General features: G+C 45.0%; 1 long non-coding RNA gene across 1 annotated transcript; it reads right to left on the reverse strand.

Annotated features, from left to right (window-relative positions):
- Positions 1-2,838: 2,838 nt before the first annotated feature.
- On the reverse strand, positions 2,839-22,191 carry LOC109316136. Its single transcript, XR_002102723.1, has 4 exons — positions 22,182-22,191; positions 13,994-13,999; positions 8,238-8,244; positions 2,839-3,213 (listed from the first exon to the last, which is right to left on the reverse strand). It is a non-coding gene; the product is annotated as an uncharacterized LOC109316136 (long non-coding RNA).
- Positions 22,192-23,011: the final 820 nt, after the last annotated feature.

Consider the following 23,011-nt stretch of genomic DNA (forward strand, 5'->3'; position numbering starts at 1 on the left):
CAGTTTGCAGTTAGATCGACTAAACTAGTGGTCCACACCTAAATGAGCTAAGTTAGATCAAGTGAGCATTTTTAATGCAATCTAACCTCCCCCTAACCTCCCCAAACATCTGTATGCACCTCAAGTTATATTGGTATAAATAAGCAGCATCTTACAAAAGCCAGTGGAGCTACTGCTGTGTAAAACAGGTATGAGTGAGATGAAAATCCAAGGCCAGTATTTCTTCACTATTAATTATAGTACTCCATCCTCATGTCTTAATGTAAGACTAAATAGGAGCCCTGTCGCTCTTGGGCTTGATTTTCCACTCCACCACAGAGGCATAATTTCACTGATTTCAGTACAAAGACACCAAAGGAAATGCAGTATAGAAAATCAGACTCTTGGGGTGCATCTACACATTGCTGCACTTGGGTACTTCCTTTTGGAAGTACTAAGACACGGTGCATGGCACACGGTCAGATTTCACCACTGTGTCACTGTAGTGGTGTGCTATACTGGAGAGCACACTGCTACAGTGACATAGCTGCTGATCATGTGTAGAACCATGTGATTGCTACAACACTGCAGTGTGCTACACGGCAATGTAATATGTCACTATGTTGCTGTAGGGAGATATGTAGAAGAGCCCTTAGTCTTCCAACTGAAAGGTTTAAATCCTTGGAAAATATCATACTAGGTATATATATAGTTCCCAGGACTCGGATATCTGAGTGCTTCACAAAGTTTAGTAAATTGATACAAAACCATTACAAGGTAAAGCACTGCATTTCTATTTTCATAGATGAGAAACCAAAGTACAGAGACTGAATGACTTGCTCACGATCACACGGGCTGTATAGGGCAGATAAATGGGTTTTGGCTATTTCTACCTAATTCTTCACTTTCTTTCTTTGGGGTAAACAGATACCATTTTCTTGCCATGTTTATGCTACTAGAACAGCTATTAAATCAGTCTGGTACCAGGAAAAAGAAAAGGAACAAAGACATGCTAATACTATGGAATAGTCTAGACACTGAAATGTAAAAAAAAAAAAGGAAGTGGGATGTGAAATAACCACAGCTGACACATGATTTATTGATTAAACTCCATTATGTGACAGGACCTCAGCTAGCAAAAATAAGAAATCAATATATCATGCAATAGCATACACTATATCAACATTCTCTTGGCAGAAAGAGATGCTGGAATTTGAACTGAGACAGCAAGAAATGATTTGATCTATTTCTGTGAAAGAGATAGGATTAGTTATATTGAAGAATGGTTCCCTGCACTCAAGTGGGAGGTGGATTTGCCAGGTGGCTTCTGAGCAATTAGTCATGATATCCAGGCAGTGGCAGTACTCTTGCATTTGAACACATGTACCTGGAATGCCATACAGGGAAATAAACAACTCATTTATTTTAATGATTACAGATTCAAATAAAATAGATTTAAATAAATGCAACAATGGCAAGAAAAGTGAATGTTTGGGGGTTGGACATTATTTACAAGATCAGTTTGTGAAATGCAGGTTCTAGCTTATGAGTTCTGAAGTACAGCGCATTTGAAATTTCATGCAGAAATACCACAGAAGACATCTTTGATGATTTCTCCTGTAAACTACATTAAGGAATATTCTTAAACATATATTTAGTGGGGACTGGAACCCAGGGCTCCTTTGCTGCGGGGAGTGCCACTTCTTTCACTCCCTCGTTTGCTCTTGTTGCCCCATAAATCTTGCATTTCTTTATTGGGCATAGACAGAAATGACATTTGTTATGTGATTGGCTTCTTGGAAGTGCTCTAAAACCATGCTTAAACAGAAAAGCACAGATACAGAGCCTTCTGATTGGGCAATAAATTAATGCTCATTGTATGGGAGTTCAAATGAAGATGCTTCTAAGCAGAGGGACTTCATTAATTTGTCTGCTCCAGCTGCAACAGCAGCCCAGTGGAGCTGCTGTCACTGGATGGGAGGGGGAGAAGGCATAGGAGGGAATTCCCTTCTGGGGTTTTCTCAGCCCCACTGGAGTGGGGGGCCATGTGGACTGCAGCCTCTCACCTCAGGGGGAGGGGGCTCCAATCACACATCAAATCTCATCATGGGAAGGACAATGCATCAATGCGAAGGACATCTCATCAACAAAGGACATGAACAGACCAACCTAGAGTCCCATCCTGGAGTTGCCTAGAAGACAGTCCTCTCCAGTCCCAAGGTACGCAGTGCCAGGATTACTCCTCCCCTGGAACTGCATGACAGGTATGCACTTCTCACAGCACCAGCAGACCCGTTAGCAGAAGCACAGGCTCCAGAAGAAGGAAGGCATCCAGCTACCACCCCAAAGAAGAGATACATGGTGGTCATGGTGGGCGACTCCCTCCTGTGGGGGAACTGAGGGAGTGATCTGCTGCCCTGACCCCCTAACCTGTGAAGTCAGCTGCCTCCCAGGGGCTCATATCTGAGATGTGGCTGAAAGTATTCCCAAACTCATCCAGCCCTCCAACCACTACTCCATGCTCCTCACACATTTGGGCACAAATGACACAGCCAGGAACAATTCTGGCTGGGTCATGAGTGACCTCAGGGCTCTGGGGGCTGGGCTCAAGGGGTTGGGGGCACAGGTAGTTTTCTCCTTGGTCCTCCCAGTCATGGGTCATGGCATCATGGGTCACAGGTACAGGAAATACAGATGCATAGAAGAAGCAAACAGAAAATTCTGGCGCTGGTACTACCATGAGGGCTTTGGCTTCTTTGACCATGGCATGCACCTGTGGGACTCTGGTCTGTTGGGAAGAGATAGCATCTACCTCATGCCAAGGGGAAAGAAGATTTTATTGGCTAGAATGGTGGACCTCCTGAATAGGGCTTTAAACTGAGATCACCAGGGGACTGGCCAACAACTACTAATACATGCCCAAGAAATGGCAACCTTGGAACCAGCATACCAGGGTACAATAGGAAGCATACTCCAACACTGGCCAAAGGACAGATTATTCCATAGCTCACCAGGAAGCCTAGGACCTCCAATGGCAGGCGTAGTTGCCTCTACACTATGCAAGAAGCATGGGAAACAAGCAGGAGGAACTAGCCCTCCTGCTAACCAATAAGCAATACAATCTTATACGGATTACAGAAACCTGGTGGGACTCTATCTATGATTGGACCACAGGTATAGGGGGATACACCCTGTATAGGAGGAATCATATTGGGAACAAGAGCGGAGGAGTTGCTTTCTACATGGAGGGACATTGTGCCTCCCTGGAAGCAAAGATTGGAAACAAAGAAGGGTGTCTCGAGACCCTCTGGATCAAGATATGGGGAGAGCATAGGAAAGGGATTTGACTGCAGGAATTTACTACAGACCTCCAAACTAAGGGGAAGAGCTCAACCAGGAATTCTCTGGAGAACTGGCAGAGGCTGCATGCTCTCAGAGCACAGTCATCATGAGTGATTTCGACTACCCAGACATCTCATGGGATGACCACTCACCAAGATCTGATTGTTCACAAAGTTTTCTCACTTGCATTGAAGAGCTCTATCTAACTCAAGAAGTTTATAGACCAACCAGGGGCAGGGCACACCTAGACTTGGTTCTGGACAAAGGGGATGATCTAGTGAGCAACCTAAGGAACGAAGGGAAACTAGGTGACAGTGAACATGAGATGATTATTTTCTCCATTCACCATAAGCTGGGGAAATCAGACAGTAGGGTAGAAATCCTTGATTTTAGGAAAAGTGACTTCCACAAACTCAGGAGAGTAGTTGGCAAGGCCCCATGGGACCATGGTCCAGTGATGAAGGGAGTACAAGAGTGGTTGTTCCTCAAGGAAGTGACTCTAAGAGCACAAAGGAAGTCCATCCCATTTCATAAGAAAAGCAGCAAAATACCTCTAAGGAGGATTATGTATCACTGGCCCACACCTGCAGGGAGAGGACCAGAAAAGCCAAGGCTGAAACCAAGCTCAAACTGGCTACAGAAATCAAGGACAGTAAAATGTCCTTCTTCTGATACGTGGGAAGTTGAATGAAAAATAAGGGCAACACTGGACCCCTGCTGAACCAAACGGGGCAGCTGACAACCAACACCCAGGAAAAAGCTAATATCCTCAATGATTACTATGCATCAGTTTTCCACCAGCCCAAGGGGATCACCCTGCCTGACAGGACACAGGATTACCAGGGTAAGGGCAACCATACGCTTACAATTGGCGAGGACCTTGTGGGGGAACACATTGAGAGGCTGGACATTCACAAGTCAGTGGGCCTGGATGGAATACACCCAAGAATGCTAAAATAATTGGCTGACATCATAGTATGATCAATGGCAAAGATATCTGAGAATTCATGGCACTCAGGAGAGGTTCCTGAAGATTGGAAGAGGGCTGACATGCCACCTATCTACAAGAAGAGAAGGAAGGAAGACCCAGGGAACTATAGGCCAATTAGTTTGACTTCAATCCCTGGGAAGATCTTGAAAAAAATTATTAAAGAATCCATCAACAACAGGCTAAAAGAAGGCACCATTCTGAGAGAAAGCCAACACTGCTTCATTATGGGTAGGTCATGCCTGACAAACCTCATTTCCTTCTATGACCAGGTGATGCATCCCCTGGGAAGGGGAGGAGAGGCAGATGTCATTTACTTGGATTTCACGACAGCCTTTGACTTGGTCTCCCATGATAGCCTCATGGTAAAAATGGGGAGCTGCAGCCTCAACAAGCTTACGGTCCGATGGCTGAGGAACTAGCTCTGTGGTTGGACTCAGCAAGTGATCATCAATGGAACTGAGTCAACATGGCGCATGGTGACCAGTGGTGTCCTCCAAGGTTCAGTTCTCAGACCAGTACTCTTTAATACATTCATAAACAATCTAGATTCAGGTTTCAGAAGTGGACTGGCTAAGTTCACAGACAATACCAAATTATGGGGAAATACGGTCACTCTAGAGGATAGGCTGGCAATTCAGGCTGACTTGGACAGGCTTGCAAGGTAGGTGGGTGACCACCCTGCTATAGTTGGTGAAGATCTTGTGAGGAAGCACCTAGAAATGATAAATATTTACAAGCCAGCAGGACCTAATGAACTACACCCTAGAGTGCTAAAAGAACTGGCTGACATGATCGCGTGACCTATGGCAAAGATAGTTGAAGATCCGTCGCACTCAGGAGAAGTCCCAGAAGATTGGAAGAGGGCCAATGTGGTGCCTATCATCAAGAAAGGGAAAAAGGAGGTACCAGGGAATTACAGGGCAATCACTTTGACCTCAATCCCTGGTAAAATCCTGGAAAAAATTATCAAAGAATCCATTACTGATAGACTAACACAAGGCAACTTTCTGAAAGATAGCCAACATGGCTTCATTATGGGCAGGTCATGCCTGACCAACCTCATTTCCTTCTATGATCAGGTAACTCACCACCTGGATAGGGGAAATGAGGTTGATTTCATACACTTGGACTTCAAAAAGGCCTTCAGCCTAGTCTCCCATTACGTCCTCATGGCGAAATTGGGAAAATGCGGCCTTGACTACTTTATGGTCCAGTGGCTAGGTCTAGTGGCTCCAAGATAGGATCTAGAGAGTAATGATTGATGGAACTGAGTCAACATGGCGGAAGGTGACCAGTGGCATCCCTCTGGGTTCAGTAGTAAGACCAGCGTTTTCAACATATTCATCAATGATTTGGATTCAGGTATTAAAACTGAACCGGCAAAGTTCACAGACAACGCCAACTATGGGGGAGTGTGGTCATGTTCGAGGACAGGCTGGCAATGCAGGCTAACCTGAACAGGCTTGTGAGGCGGGTGGACCTCAACTTGATGTTTAATATGGAGAAATGTAAAGTGCTTCATCCGGGGAGAAATAGCCCACAACACACTCACAGGGTCGGCAGTGCTACACTTGCTAGTACCACAACTGAATGAGACCTGGGTGTCATGATAGATAACTAAATGAACATGAGCCACCAATACGATGCTGTAGCTGGCAGAGCTAATCAAACACTGGCATGCTTCTACTGATGCATCTTGAGCAAGACTAAGGATGTTATCCTCCCACTCTACTTGGCCTTGGTGAGATCGCATCCAGTTCTGGGCACCGCACTTCAGGAAGGATGTGGAGAAGCTTGAGTGAGTCCAAAGGAGGGCCATGTGCATGATTAGACGCCTAGAGAGCAGGTCTAAAAGACTTGGGACTGTTCAGCGTAGAGAAAAGAAGACTCAGAAGGGACTTGGTGGAAGCCTATGAGTATATTAGGGGCTGACATCAGGGCCTAGGGCAGCATCTGTTCACCAAGGCCGCCCAGGGGAGGACAAGAAACAATGAGCACAAACTAATTGAAGATCACTTGGGACTGGACATAGGGAAAAATTTCTTTACAAGCCAAGTGCCAAGGGTTTGGAACAGGCTCCCCCGAGCTGGTACAGTCACCCACCCTGGCAATCTTCAAAAAGCGTCTTGACGCCCACCTTGCTGGGGCCAGATGACCCCAGCAGTCTTTTCTGCCCAAGTGAAGGGGGGCTGGATCCAATGATCTGTAAAGTCCCTTCCAGCCCCTAACATCTATGAAACTATGCCTTACTGCCTGTGAAGGGGGAACCTGGGATCATGAAAACCTGGTCATTTGAGCTGGCGAGTCCAAAGTTTGCATGAAACTAGCCCACTATTCCTTTCAGTGTCATTAGCTTCAAAACTGGTGCACACCCATGGCTGGGAGCTGGCAGCTGGTCTGAGTTCCCAACTGCTGGGGTGCACCATGTACTCCTGCAGCTGGAAGCCCTGTCATCTGACCCAGGCTCCCATGCAGAAGCAATACTAAGTCTCTCCTTTGTTACAGCTGGCTTCTGAGAAACTAAGGAAAGGATGTACAACTGGCCCTAATGAGTAGATTTCAGGAAACAAGCACTAACTATTTAATAGACTACAAGACCTAGAATCATAACAACTACAGCATAGTTCAAAACTCAAAAAAATAATGCAAATATTTTTGGTGCTAATAACAAAACAACCCCCCGCAAATTGATTGAAATTTTGTATCCCAAAATTATTTTCAACAATATTCTGTTAACTTGCATACCTACCAATTGCAGCCAAAACACATTGTACTGTTAATATTTCAATAAACTCTCATTAAGATGCTGAGTTCTCTAGATGAGAGGTAGTGGTAGGGTGTTATGGACAAGTTTGAGTTATTTTTTATGTCTCTGTCTTAATACCTCTCCACTTCTCCATACTGTAACGACTGACTTTGATGTCACCTCTATCACAAGAAAGCAGCTAAGTGATAGGCAAAAGCTCAGTGTATGATGCACATCAGTGGGGTTTCTGTTTTTCACATCACAACACACACCTCTATTCTGTTAGACTAAAGCAGTGAATTCAGAATCCTTTTTTGAATAAGGTTGAATTTCCATTTTCTTTCAAGAATTGGCATCAATAATTTGCCCTGGTTTGTAATAACTGCTACTGTTTTTTTAGTAAACGATTTATCAGCATTCACTTAAGTTAGAATTTAGCATGATGCAAATTTCATTTGGTATCTAATTTACAACCAAGGTACGTTACTTGTCTCAAACCCAGCATCACACTGATGCTAGCTGGCACCCATGTTGGCATTCTCAGCAGGCAAGCCAATGACTGAAAGGACAGGGACACTCAATTACCTGCTCACCAAGAGGACTGGCACTTTCTATGCTGGGATAAAGCAGTGTGGGGAAGGTTACACTACTGCTGCCAGAAAAATACCTAGCATGTGGTTTAAAACAAGGCTTCAGTCTCCAGGGCAATAAGCTGCATGCTAAAAATAAATTTAAAATAGACTACTGAGAATTGGTTAGTCCATGATTTAAATAATATATGAGGATAACAGCTTAATATGCTGTTATGCACGAATGGATTTTTACAATGCTGATTTTTACAAAGTACCGAATACAGAGTTAAATTGATCTTAATTTAATCAATAATTATCTATAAATTTGAACCCTAACTCTTGACTTGATTTTAATGGTTTCTAAAGTATGTAACTGTTTCTATAACTATCCATGTGATCAACTAGCTGATTACTAATATACTACTGTGCTAAAATAGTCTGGTACTTAATGTGAAAACTGTGTTCTATGGCAAAACTTAGTACCAATAGAGAACTTTACATCTTTAATATTTTATACAACTAATTGATCCTTGCCACCTCCTTGTGAGATGCAGTTGTCCAACCATGTAGTAAGCTCACTTATTATACAGAAAACATTGTATAACACTTGGGATCTTGCAAACTACTGTCTAACATCTACTTCACTTTTTCTAAGCAAGCTAACCAAGAAGCTAGTGGAAGGGGTCTCTCGTGCCACCTGGCTGTATCCCTGTCTGGCTACAGGCTAGGTCATGATGTGGAAGCTGCACTTGCTGCTCTCATAGATGACAGGCAGGTGACATGCATTCAGGCTCACCTTGCAGAACTTCCACCCATCTTTGGATACAGTTTGCTAATATCAAATACCACTGTCCCATCTCCCAGGAAGTGCTGAGACAAGTAGGAATGGCCTAGGTCCTGACTCCATTATAAAGACTAGTCAGCCCAGCTAACTAAATGCAGGTAGAACTACAATCTGCCCTGTCCACACTGGATTTTACAGTACTGTATTTGTCTGCATCTAAGATGACTGAATTTAAGATAATCTCCCAATAATAACATTCTACATAGAGAAAAATAATTTATAAATTTGTTTTAATTTTCCATGTATATAACTAATCCTGGAGATTCATCTTCAATTTGCATACCCCGCATTGATGCAATGGCGAAAACAGTGGCAAGGGGCAGGTGAGGGGGGCAATTAGGTGGAAAGTCAGTGAGGGAGGCAGTAGGAGGTGGTAGTGGGGCAGGGAAGGGGGTGGGGTCAAGTGGCTTGAGCTCTACCCCTTGTCCCATTCCACTTGTATGTCCTCACCACTTTTTCCCTTGTGCTTGCTCTCCACAGCCTTGGGTCCCCTTCCCCTTGTCACCTCCCCCCTCCTTGCAGATGAGGGGAAGAGATGGGGGGACAAGATCCCAAGGCTGCAGTGGAGACAGGTGTGGGGGGCAAAGGCTGTGGGAAGGAAGGGTAGAGGTAGGAGGCCAGAGGCAGCAGGGGTGCAGCCACAGCAAGTGCAGCACCCCCGCCCCCTCCAGCCTCATACTCAAATCAGAGACAAAGGGCTTTGTTTCCCATATTAAATGGGAGAAAAAACCTTGTCTTGGGTTTGAGTAAATATGGGATGGCCTAATCAGGGATGATCCTACCTTGAGCAGGGGGATGGACTAGATGATTTGGGAAGTCCCTTCCAGCACTACTTTCCTATGATCCTAAAAGCTTGTAAACTAATCAGTTTTGTTCTATTGCTGGTTTGGGAAGGGAGGAAGAGAGCTGAATAGGGGTTACTGTTAAGAATGTGCACCCTGGAATCATTTTCTCACCTTTAGCACCTTCGTGGATGCTCTTCCAAAACCAGAGTATCTCCTCCAATGGCCTCACCACCTTGCCAGTACAATAGCAGCTGCTCCACATGTCCATTGTATTCCAATCTCATAATAGAAGAGCATAAGGCTGACTCTGACAGGCTCAGTAAATGGGTGGATGAGAACCTGATGGTGTTTAACACCAAAAAATGCAAGGTTCTCCACCTTGGGAAGAAAAACCTACAGCATGCTTATAGGCTTAGCAGTGCTATGCTGGCTAGCACTATGGACAAGAGGGACTTGACCACAAGATAAACAAGAGCCTTCAGTGTGATGCTGCAGCTAGTAAAGTGACCAAAATGTTGGCTTGCATCCATAGATGCTTCTCAAGCAAATCCCAGGACATCATTCTCCCGTTGTACTCGGCCTTGGTGAGGCCACAGGTGGAACACTGACTGCGTCCTAGTTTTGGGCTCCACAATTCAAAAAGGATGTGGAGAAGCTTGGGAGAGTCCAGAGAAGAGCCATGCGCATGATCAGAGGTCAGGAAAACAGACCTTACGATGACAGGCTGAGAGCCATGGGGCTCTTCAGCCTGGAAAAGCGCAGGCTCAAGGGTGATCTGCTGGCCACCTATAAGTTTATCGGGGTGTTCACCAGGATCTGGGGAAACGTTTGTTCACCAGAGCGCCCCAAGGGATGACAAGGTCAAACGGTCACAAACTCCTCCATGACCATTTCAGGCTGGACACGAGGAAGAACTCTTTTACTGTCTGAGCCTCCAAGGTTTGGAATAGCTTGCCGCTGGAGGTAGTTCAAGCACCCACTTTGAACGCCTTCGAGAGACATGTGGATGTTTATCTTGCTGGGATCCTACGATGCTTGCTGACTTCCTGCCCCTGGGGCAGGGGGCTGGACTTGATGATCTTCCAAGGTCCCTTCCAGCCCTAATGTCTATATCTATGATCAGAACAATACTGGTGTGAGACTGGAATGTGATGCACCTGCAGAGTGGCTGCTATTGTGTTGGCAAGATAATGGGTCTTAGGAGCCTTAAGGTCACTCTGCATGTAGCAATGCAGGGGTTAGTTTGTTGGCCTACAGCTTGGTTACACCTGGAAATGTAGTGAAAAAGATAATTCAGAATAAATTACTTTGAAACAGTCTCTTCAATGAAACCACTACACAGACACGCTTACCTCCATGGAGACATTCTTATTCTGGTTTTGGAAGAGCATCCAGAAACGTGCTAAAACTGAAAAGTTATTCTATAATTATTATTCAATAAATTTCAGTAAATTTCTCAGTGTCCCAAACCTGAGAGTCCCTGCTGCAGCTAGGAGTAGGCTCTAGTCTGCATGCTGGTAGGGTTATATAAAGTTATCATTAAATTCTTTCTATACTACTGTAGAGAAAGCATAGCAGCAGCAATTTTGAAAGGCAGATAGTGCCTCACTGTGAAATGCTGTGCTGTTCAAGCCGTATTTTAACTTCTTCACCTTTCTGCATCTGTAAATTGGGTATGATATATTTCTCTCTTATGGTTATTTCAAGCCTTGTAAGATGCTCAGATGGAAGGTGCTATACAACTTCATTTCAGAGTGAGGCACTATATCTGCTTTCCAAAATGGCTGCTGCTTCTGGTGGGCTCCTTAGAAATGGTAAGCTTTGGTAGAAAGAAAACAAGGTCATCAGAACAGTAACAAGGCTGCATACACTGCACTTCTAAAGGAGTTCCCAGTAGCCAGACAAGGAACTGTGGCAGATGTAGCAGATTTCAGTTCTTGGTTTCCATGATCATATTCATTTCACTAACAAGAGCTGTCTCTTTCTTTACCTAAATCTGTTTCTTTACCATATCTGTTCTACGGTATTTGTTGGGTTCCATGCAAGATGTATCATTTCCCACCATAGAAGGGAAGACATCAAAGTAAAAATTATTACAGCAAGCAAGTGTTAAAGTAGCAAAACTACTTTATTCTTACAAGTCTGCTGGCCAGTCATGTTTTCAAAGCTGCATGATTCAAACATTTCATACGGTATCATGCTGCAGTATGATATACAAGTTGGGATTTCAGAGGGAATTTTGAACAATAGTAAAATTAAAAATTTTACAGACCTGCAGATTTCATTTGCAATTTTAAATATTTAGTCAAACTGGCTAAAACAAAACAAAGGAAAACATTCTTTAGGCATTTATTCCTCTGTGTGAAGTGGTGGATTTTTACATTTTTTCATAGATGACATAGTTCATTTAAGATTCCTTGAAGCTTAAATCTCAAACACTGAGGCCAGATATAAATAATTGACCATTGTTTTAGATTTAAACCTCAGGTGGTATGAGAAACTGAAGGAGTCTGGCAAGCTGAGGTTTTCAGTTACATCTGCTTTTTAAGAATAATTGATGCCAGAGGGTAAATGAATCCTGTGTCAAGAAAACTCTACATTAATGGCTCTATGGAAATGATAGAAAGCTTTCTGGGATTCAGGAAACAAAACAAAACACAGAGAGAAGCAGATTTCATCAGCATGTGGACTGCAAATGGCACCAAGGAGATGCAGAGACGGGATCAAATGCAAGCTGAAAATGAAAAATTGAAAAATATGAAGCTTTTGGGTTTTGTCGTTATTATGTGCCCAGTCCTGAACAATACTAAAAAACTGGTATTGTGTTTCTCCCAAATGTATGCTGTCATTGCTGTATAAAATTTGAGCATGAAAGTAAAAGACAAACAGGCTTGACTATCCCTGCACAGTGTCCGTTCAAACTTCCTTCCAGGGCTCTGCCCAAATTCCTGAACTTTACTAATCCACTGTTTTAATGTTAAATGTTCTTCTGAGCATCCTCTTTTAGACTTTTTGGGGTGATATATAACTATTCCTAATTTCTCAGTAAAGCATACCACCCATTTCACATCCAAATTAATTACAGTCCCCCTGAAATCTGTAGTGGGCTTTAAGGATCCCCAAGGCAAATTTATTCCTCACTTCCTCCTCCATATCTGGCTCAACAAAGGGAAGCCCTTCCTCCTCATTGGAAGTAGGTAATGATCTGCATACCCCCGGAGCACTTCCTCTCAGCTGTCCTTTCTCCACTTAACTGCTCTGGATTCTAGGCCCGATGCTTCATACACCCCAAGCTTCTAGATTCGTCGTCTCCAACGTTTTTAAGATGAAGATCACTTTTTGAAGTAGAGGAGCAACCCAGGATCTACCAGGCCTCCTCCCCACCCCCCACCCCACCTCCAGCCTGCCCTGCCCCTCTGCCTCACCCCCTGCCCAGCAGGCCACTTCGTCTGGCAGGGAAGGAGTGGGGGGACAACTGAGGCCTCCACAGTGAGGGAGGGAATGGGGCAGGGGCAGGGGTGAGTAGGGCCCAGGCCTGGCTGGGTGGTGGGAGGGTCAAAGGCCAGGAGGCTCACCCAGGCATGGGGGGAGGGGGGCTCTCACCACTACACACACCCTGACAGAGGCCCGGGGGGCACGCACCACCCTAATCTGTGTACAGGGCAGAGGCAGCTGCAGGTTGGGAATGTGGGGCACCTGCATGGCTGGGGCAGAAGGGGCCTGTGAGTCTGGAGTGCAGAGGGGGCACCAGAAGGGCTGGTGGGCAGGGGTTGCAGGTCTGGAGTAAGAGGCACCAGCAGCACTGGGGGAGGGGCAGGGGCTTGCAAGTGAAGGGCAGAGGTAAGGCATGGGCACTGCCCCCACATCTACCGTGCCCCCCTCTCCTCCCCTGCTTCATTCCCTGCCCACCCAGTGGTGGGAGGCACATGGCGTTGGGCCCCAGCCGGGCCAGGTGCTAGGACAACCTATTACAGCCACATGCAGGGGGGCTCCCGCTGCTCAGCTGAGCCTTGTCCCCTCTGTCTGGCACTGGGCCACTCCTGGGTCTGGTGCTGGACTGACTGGCCTGTCCAAGCCCACATGGGGGGGGTCCAGTGGCAGGAGCCCCCATCATGTGGCCCTGGATGAGCTGATTGGTTCATCACTCAGTCCAGGAGCGGGCAGCACTGGGCTGCTTCTGGGCTAGGTGCTGGGAGGATTGGCGCATTCAGGGCCACATGGCTCTGGATGGCCAATCATCCTTGCACCCAGAGCCACAGGTGCCCTGCCACTGGGCTGAGACCTGTCTCCTGCCTGCCCAATGCTGCGATAACCAGCCTGTTCAGGGCTGCGTGGGGGTCCCCAGTGGTGGAAGCCTCCCCCATGGGGCCCCGGATGAGATGACTGCCCCAGCCCCACTGTCCTGTGTACAGATTGGGGTGCAGGCTGCCACTGCAGGTTGGGACTGGAGCCACGCTGGGCTCTTTCCCATGGTGGTGGGGGGGCTGGGCCTGGCTACACTCTGGGTGGGCGGCAGCGCTAGGAGGGAGGCTGCAGTCACCCAACACCCCCTCCCAGCACTGCTGCCTGCCCCAACCACAGTGTGGTCCAGCCCCCACCAGGAAGAGCGCGGCACAGCTCCGGCTCCAGCCTGAAGTGGCAGCCCGCCCTGCCCTACATGCAGGTGCACACGCTTCCTGCGCCCTCCCGGGATGCATGCCCCAGGTTCATTTCACCCCCTGGGGTCTCACTTACCTGACTCTTTGCTCCTGCCTCTGCTCTGCTCCCTCCCTCACTGTGGATCTGCCCCAACCCTTCCCTCCCCACCTGCTGGGCCTGCTCCCCACCTTAGGACAATTAATAGCACTTTTGACAATTAACATCACCTTTGAAAATCCGAACACTTGCCCAAGCCAATAGATTTTTTTGATGAATGGGTTAGCTAGCTGTCTCTTCCTTAATAGCACAGTAAAGAGTTGCCAAGCAGAATCTGGGAATGAGTTGGTTACCTTCCCCAACAAAATTGGAAGACAGACTTCGGCACATTAATATCAGAAACTGTGAAGGATGAAACTGAGTGTGTTACGATATATGCAAAGAAAGTTTAAACCTATTTTAAAATTATCTATGCTGTCCCTTGGCTGTGACAATGAGGAATGTTTTCTAAGAACTAGATGGAAGTCTACTGAATAAGCACAAGCCACTATTTTTATGCCAGCTACTGCAACTCCCTATGAATTGATGAACAGAGTTGTCAAAAATGTTTTTCATGAAAAATGTTCAGTTTTCTGCAAAAAATCGAAACCTAAAATTTGGGCAACAGATGTAATTTTTTTTAAAATTATTATTAGGAAATGATTTCATGGAGCCTCATAAGAGTTGGAGTTGAGTTGTCTCAGGCCTTCATTATCCTCAGTGGTCAAGGCTCCTTAACTGGTCTAGATCACATAGGGCGTGTCTACCAGTGTTTGCTCTGAGCTGTGCGGCATGTGCAGCTGCTCAGGCACACACATGCTGCACAGCCAGGCTTGCCTGCATGGTTACGCATATCACACAGCTTAGAGGGAATGCTGGTCTACACATGCACTTTAAGGTACAGTAGCCTATTCTACTGTTCATTAAAGCATCATGTCAAAAACAGTGCTAATATGCTAATGTGCAGTTGAATTGGTCTACTGAGCATTAAGCATCACAAAAAACACATTCAGCTTTTGTTACTGTGCACTGGGGCAGCCTAATTCAGCTTTATGTAGTACCTCATATTAGATGACGCTTTTACATGTGCTCTGGGGGTGGGGGAGTGGCACTTTAATTAGAGCGGCTCTGAAAGCCGCTCTAATTAAAGTGCCACCACATCTCCTGTGTTACCATCCCTGCACTTGAAAATGGTGGTGAGGGCACTTGAACTAAAGCTCATCAAATGAGCTTTAGTTCAAGTGCCCTCACAGTCATTCTTAAGTGCAGGGACACTAATCCACAAGATGCAGGAGGCTGCTTGAGTGCAGCAATTGCCAGCTGACTTGAGTAATTGAGTCTGCTCCAATGTGCTGGGATTCTAGCACATCAAAGCAGCCTCAGTGCTTGTGTATAGGTGCCCAGAGGTACCAGACTTAATGTGCAGTAGCAAAAATGCCTTAATGAATGTGTAGACATGACCATGAAGTACCATGACACCTCTTCTTATTAAACTGGTCAGGTGCAACATGGGTGATGGGGATGTTATTGGGCTGGAAAAACCCAGCCTACAAAAGAGAATTGAAGCTTTAGGCACCTAAAACTGGCATGTAGGACCACAATGACATTTTGAAATTCAACATTCACTACTTGGCTGAAACTTCTTGGTTCTGGGGTTGGTTTTTATTTTCAATTAAAATGTATTATTTCCTGCAGTAAAAAAATAATTCACAAACAATTCAACTTTGTCAAAAACCCAATAAAATACAGTTTTGAAGGAAAATTGTAATTAACCTTATTGGTGAACCCTGAGATTTTATATATCCATCATCAAAAGTATTTCATGGCCATTCCTGCCACATCTTCCAGTTGAAATAGGTTCAGAATAAAAAACTAAGTGCTACCAATATAACCTACATTAAACTTATTCTATTTTTAAAATTAAAATCTACTTTTCTCTACACAAAATGGGCCCATTGGGTGGGATGGGCTTCACCTCTCCTAAAGGCAAGCATGTCTTTTCTTCAAGGTTGGCTGATCTCATATGGCGTGCTTTAAACTAGCTTTGCCAGGGGATGGGGCCACAGGGGGAAATGACAATGCTTCCCAGCCAAGACAGGTTATGAGCACAAGAAGTACCCAGGTAAATGGCAGGGGTCCGGATAGTCTTGGGATCAGGGGGGCAGTGCATACATCCATGGGAGGCCTTAAATGCCTCTTAATGCTCATAATATGGGGAACAAGCAGGAGGAACTAGCCCTCCGGCTAGCTAACATAAACCTGGACATAGTGGGGCTCACTGAAACTTGGTGGGACCCAACACATGACTGGACGGTAAACATTAAGAGCTATAGACTGCACAGGCAGGATAGAACGGGGAGGAAAGGTTGGGGTGTGGTGCTCTACATCAAAGAGCAATACATGTCCTCAACAAACAGCACGGGGTCAGAGGAAGGGCAGACTGAAGTGCTCTGGGTTAGAATACAAGGCGGGGGTGAGGGGAAAGGGACTACTACAGACCACCCAACCAGCAGGAAGAGCTGGACCGTGAATTCTCAGGTCAGCTCGCAGAAGCAGTTAAGGGATGGGTCGGACTCGATGATCTATTGAGGTCCCTTCCGACCCTAGCATCTATGAATCTATGAATCATGGGTGACCTAAACTACCCCAACATCTGCTGGGAGGAGTAGTCAGCTAGGTCTGACCGCTCATGTAGGTTCCTAGCCCAGATACAGAATCTCCACCTAATGCAGGAGGTGCACGGTCCCACCAGGGGGAATGCCTTGCTGGACCTGGTCCTGGCCAGAGGTGATGACCTGGTGAGGGGACTGTGGGTTCTCAAGCATCTGGGCGACAGCAATCATTGCCTGCTGGAATTCACCATCCAGCGCAGGGTGTCAAAGGCCTGCAGCAAGGCAGCAGCCCTTGACATTAGAAGGGCTGATTTCACTGAGTTAAGGAGATTAGTCGGGGAGGCATTGAGGTTACGGAGGGGAGGGGAGTTGGGAGTCCAAGATGAGTGGTCGTTCCTTAAGAAGATGATCCTCTGAGCCCAAAGGGTGACAGTCCCAACATGAGTCAAAGGGGGCAAGAGTGCTCAAAAGCCCCCATGGCTCACCAAAGGCATTCAGGAACATCTGAAAGCTAAAAAGGAGGTTTACACCCAATGGAAGGGAGGGACCATCACTAAGGAGGATTATATTTCCATTGCTTGAGACAGTAGCGGGGCTGTTAGGAAGGTTATGGTGGAGACAGAACTGGGACTAGCAACCTGGATCAAAAACAGCAAGAAGCCCTTTTTTTAAATACACAGGGAGCAAAAAGAAGGCATCAGGTAACATGGGACCCCTGCAGGACATGCTTGGCAATCTGGTGGTTGCACCAGATGATAAAGCTGACCTCTTTAACAAATCCTTTGCTTCCGTATTTCTGAGCAGGGACTGGGACATCCCTCCACACTGGGATCCCAGACAAACTCAACAGAGGCACAGCCAGGCCCAGGGTCAGAGAGGACCTGGTCAGGAAACTTCCGGTGGGACTGGACATCTTCAAATCAGCAGGTCCAGATGATCTTCACCCAAGGGTGCTGAGGGAATTGGCAGAGGCCATTGGAGGACCCCTGGCACAGCTCTATGAGCACTCATGGTGCTCTGACGAGGTGCCAGAGGATTGGAAAAGGGCCAATGTGGTCCCCATTTTCAAAAAAGGGAGGAAGGAGGACCCAGGAAACTATAGGCCCATTAGTCCTACCTCGGTCCTGGGGAAGCTCTTTCAGAAAATTATCCAAAAACACATCTGTGAGGGACAAACAGGGGAGATTATGCTTAGGGGCAACAAACATGGTTTCATTAGAAGCAGGTCCTGTGAGACCAACCTGGTTGCTTTCTATGACCAGGTCACAAAATCCTTGGACTCAGGTGTTGCAGTGGACGTAGTCTTTCTGGACTTCAGGAAGGCCTTCAACACTGTCTCTCACCCCATTCTCATTAAGAAATTAGGTGACTGTGGCATTGATGCCTACACAGTCAGATGGGTTGCAAATTGGCTGGAGGGCCACACCCAGAGAGTGGTGATGGACGGGTCATTTTCTATCTTAAAGGATGTGGGCAGTGGGGTTCCCCAGGGCTTGGTCCTTGGGCCTACACTGTTCAACATCTTCATCAACAATTTGGATGAGGGAGTGAAAAGCACCTTGTTCAAATTTGCAGATGACACTAAGATGTGGGGGGAAACGGGCACGCTAGAAGGGAGGGACAGGCTGCAACTGGATCTGGACAGGTTACAGGTGTGGGCGGATGAGAACAGGATGGGTTTCATTGCTGACAAGTGCAGGGTACTGCACCTAGGGAGAAAGAACCAGCAGCACACCTATAGGCTGGGGAACTCCCTTCTCATCACAGAGGCAGAAAAGGATCTTGGTTCATTATTGATTCCAAGATGAACATGGGCCACCCGTGTGAAGACGCAGTCAGGAAGGCCAACCGCACCTTGTCATGCATCCACAGATGCATCTTGAGCAGGTCCAAGGAGGTGATCCTCCCCCTCTATGTGATACTGGTCAGGCCGCAATTGGAGTACTGCGTCCAGTTCTGGGCACTGCACTTCAAGAGGGATGTGGACAGAATTGAGAGGGTCCAAAGGAGTGCCACTCACATGATCGGGGGCAACAGGGCAGGCCCTATGAAGGGAGGCTGCGGGACCTGAACCTGTTCAGCCACCGCAAGAGAAGGCTGATAGGGGATCTGGTGGCCACCTATAAACTTACCAAGGGGGACCAGCAGGGAATGGAAGAGACCCTGTTCCCCCAAGCACTACCAGGAATAACTAGGAATATCGGTCATAAGTTGACTGAGAGGAGGTTCAGGCTGGATATCAGGAGGCACTACTTCACAGTCAGGGTGGCTAGGATCTGGAACCAACTTCCAAGGGAAGTGGTGCTGGCACCTACTCTGGGGGTCTTCAAAAGTAGGCTAGACAATCACATAGCCGGGGTCGTTTGACCCCAGGCTTCTTTCCTGCCCATGGCAGGGGGTCGGACTTGATGATTTGCTCAGGTCCCTTCCGACCCTACCAACTATGAAACTATAAAAATGTGTTCAGTAGTCACAGTATTTCCAAGGGTCCTTACACATTTTTCCTTTTGTAAATGTCAGTAGCACTAAGGGATTAACTTAACATTTTAAAATTTCATCGTTTTTGCTTTTCAGCCCTTGAGAAAACCCTTGACACCACAAGAATTTTACATACTTTTTGTCAGTCTTCTAAAGCTAATACAGCCAAACTAATTAACGCAAAATTCTGTAACAATAAATATGGAAACAAAAATATGTACATCAAAACTACTGAGTGCCAAGTTTTATTCTAATCTGAATGAAAAATACGAGTTGTAATTAACAGGTGTTTCTTATATCTGGGCTAGGGATAGACATTACACATAACCTGGTTTAGGTGATCAACAACTGGTTTAAACCTGTAACACAACAGACATTGAGTGCACATAAACCAGTTTGAAAACAGCTGAAACCAGTTTGAGATAAATCTGATTGAACATCGTATCAGACTTGATTGATTTGGGTCAAACTGGTTTATGCAATGTCTGTTCCAGACTGCTTCCTGGTTTAAGTTAAATCAGAATCCCTCAGCATTCCGGCATGCTCTCTGGGCTCAGCCTGCCTGGCCCCTCCCCTCTGCTCTCTAGCTGGAGCTCCAGCAGAGACTTGCAGGCACACCAGCATCTGCCTGGCTTCTTCTGCCCCCCACCACCTTACTGCTTGTTGCTCAAGCAGGAATCCATCCCTCCTCTCTCCCACAACATGGGTGGTAGCCAGCATGTGGTATGCTAGCTAATGCTGAGAGGTGTCTTTGTAATGCAGATAGGACAAAGGCAGACAGCTCAGTGTCTACGTAAGGCTTTTTGGAGCTAATCAACAGGTCAGCTGCGAATGTCCTTCCACTCCTTCTTTCAAAAAAGTTGTTTAAGAGCCTGAACTAATGAGAGAGGCTTTGTTTTCCAATGGGGTGCTAAATGCTGATAACAGAGCTGATAAATGCTCTGTTTTCAAGTGGGGGGAACCCCTCCCTAATCAGAGTATCCTGCTGGGGCCTGGTCATGCTCCCTGAGCACTGTGGAAGGGAAGGGAGGGCTGCTCTAGTGCCCCTGGTTTCTAGCCTGAGCCACTGCAGGCATGTGCCTGAATTTTATCAGTCCAGAGGAGATATCTGTCTGGTTACAAACCAGTTCAATCATAGGGTCCATCTTCTAATGTTTACTTCTGAAGTTCAACATGTTCCTGAAACCCTTTGAAACCAGTCACATTCAAACTGTAACTCTGTAGCTGTAAGGCTCTTTATATCAGTACTTTTGTATCTTTCAGGGAACATTTGCAATCTTACCTCACCTACATTGGAAGGGTAAGAGAACTGTAATGAGAAAATGTGGCCACAGCTTGATATCCAGAGAGGATATGAAGGAAGCTGCTGGCATCCCCCCTACAAAGTACAAGTGGAATGTCTCTCCCATCCAGCACTTACAGTGGGATGATGAGAAACAATGCATATAAAGAGAGGGCTCCAAAAGAGGTAGGATGATAGGAATGCATCCTCTTGTGAAGACATTTTTTCACACTAACAGTGTCATCATAAATTGATGCAGCATCACAAAGTTTCCAGTGAAATATCTGAGTATGAGAATCCTATGTCCCTGAAAGTCCATTTAATGTTGAACTGACTCTCTGATTATTACAAGTTGAGTATCACTAATCTAAATGGCACAGTGTATATTTACGCATAAGTATAATTCACATCCTCGTGGTCCAGTTGCATAATCACATTGCTATATAAACAGGTTCTCTATGGGGGAGTTCAGGTGGCATATCTGCTAATCCCTTCACACATGTGAAATAAGAATTTGAATGGCTGATCTGCAGTGAAGCTTGAAATATGAAAACAACACATGGAAAGTTCAATCTGCAATTAACCATAAAAGCAACAGTGCCTCAATTTTTATGAACATTTACAATATGATGCCTGAACTGATTTAATAGTGTGTAAAAGACAACAACTGACAACAGTTATTCTCAGAGGAAAAGAACAGAAAAAGGAATAGTTGCATACATACAACAAAATGAAAACTGAGAAATGAATGTGTGCAGTTGACTGATTTTTTTAGGGCATTCAATGATTTCTCTAGGTCAAGATTTTAAAAAATAACTAGTGATTTTGAATGCCTCAGATTTTGGTGCTCAAGTTAAAATAGGGACCTAGTTATCATCAAGTGCTGAACAACTCTAAAACATGAGCCACTTTATGATGGTCTAGTTGGACCTGAGGTACCTCAGATTATGCATCACATTTGAAGATCTTGGTCAATGTCATTCCCCAGTTCTAGTCACCAAAATCACTGGATTTTCAGAATGCCAAATACATTGAGAACAGCACTCAGCCCAGCACAAGTTTTGCTTTTTGTTCTCCTCTGATCCTTCTGTGAAATAAAAAAGAGCAAGACTTTAAAATAGCCAGAATCTCCACAACTGGAAATGAAATGGGAGAATATTTTGTAGCTTTAAGAAAAAAAGAAGGATTTCAGGATTGTTTCACTGTTTGGACATATGAAAAGTGAAAGTCTGTGCTAAAACATGGCTGACTCATTCACCATCCTATATCTTTAAAGCTATGAAAAAAATTACACAATATTATATATCAGTAAAGAACAAAGTAAGAAAACATTTGGGCAAGTAAAAACGTGACAGCGGGTTAGAATTTCTATCTTCCAAGTCACATCAGAGATTCAGACAGTTAAAACTTTGAGGGACATTCCCTAGTAATCTTCCTGATAGCTTTCTCTTCTTCTTTTGTCCACCTCCTTTCACCCACAGCAAACCCTCCTCTTCTTCTGCTTAATACAGTTCAATCCTTATATTCATCCTTTTTTGTAGAGCCTAACAACCTTTAGTTTATTTCACCCAAACCAATGGAACTGAATGAATTTTATTTTCATGGCTCACTTTCCAAATGCTTTATGCATAGTCTGATACATTAATTCAGATTATCATTCTATGCACTTTTTGCATTAATTCTCAACTGACTGACCCTCTTCATCTGTAATTATTACCATGAAGGTTTTGAATATCATTAAACTCTTCTCACCGACTGCATTAACTTTAAAAGGTAATTTGATTAATTCTGCAAGCCACTGGTAGATGGAGATTTAACGCCTCATGGAATTTCTGCATTATCAGTATTTTGCAGCAACTAGATCAGAAAGATAAACGAAATCCTTGGAGACCAGATAAAAAAGGTTGGTTGTTTCTGTGAAAGATTTTAAGTAATTTCGTTAAGCTTTAAAAACAGTGCTCTAAATTGTTTTTCCCAGAATTACAAACAGATCATTCCACTGCATTCCCCTGCAGTACTGATTTAATAACTTTTCATTTTTGTGGAACGCATATATTTCCAGAGCACAGCCAAAGGTTCTTCACTTGGGAAAACACAATGACTCTGAGGCAACAAAAGTTATCAACTGATAAATTATAGAACAATATAGCCTGCCAAAGTAGTCAACGTGTAAAGACTTCACCTAACTTCAAAACTTACTGGAGACCAAAGAGGCATGTTATTGCAGTTTTCAATGAGCAGTATCATTTTTATCAGAAGCTATGATGTTTAAATAAAGAGTGCTTGGGGATGATTATGGGATAGAATATAATGAATAGTGTTATTGAGTATTAACGTTTAATATTGACATCCTAGCGCAAACAATTTCAAATGATATTCTCTAATGGAAAATCCGAATGTATTCTCTCAATGACCATGCTTTATTACGCTATTAACATTGAGCTTTTCTTCTTGCATCTGTTAGTTCAATAGTAGAATTATAGCAGAGAACAATATTCATTAAAATTTGATGATAAGTAATAAAGGCTCAAATTTAGAGGAGGGAGTATTTAGAGCTTGGAGTAGGCTATGTGATCCCTGCCACTAAACTGGGTGTAAAAGAGCAAAATTGATAAGGGACATACTGAAAGTGAACATTGGCATCATACAAAATACTTTCCTCCTGCCCTGCAAGGTTTCCATGAAAGGGTTCAATGTAATGGGACT

Source organism: Crocodylus porosus, unplaced genomic scaffold, assembly GCF_001723895.1.
Source record: "Crocodylus porosus isolate Cpor-Errol unplaced genomic scaffold, CroPor_comp1, whole genome shotgun sequence".
Taxonomy (NCBI): Eukaryota; Metazoa; Chordata; order Crocodylia; family Crocodylidae; genus Crocodylus; species Crocodylus porosus.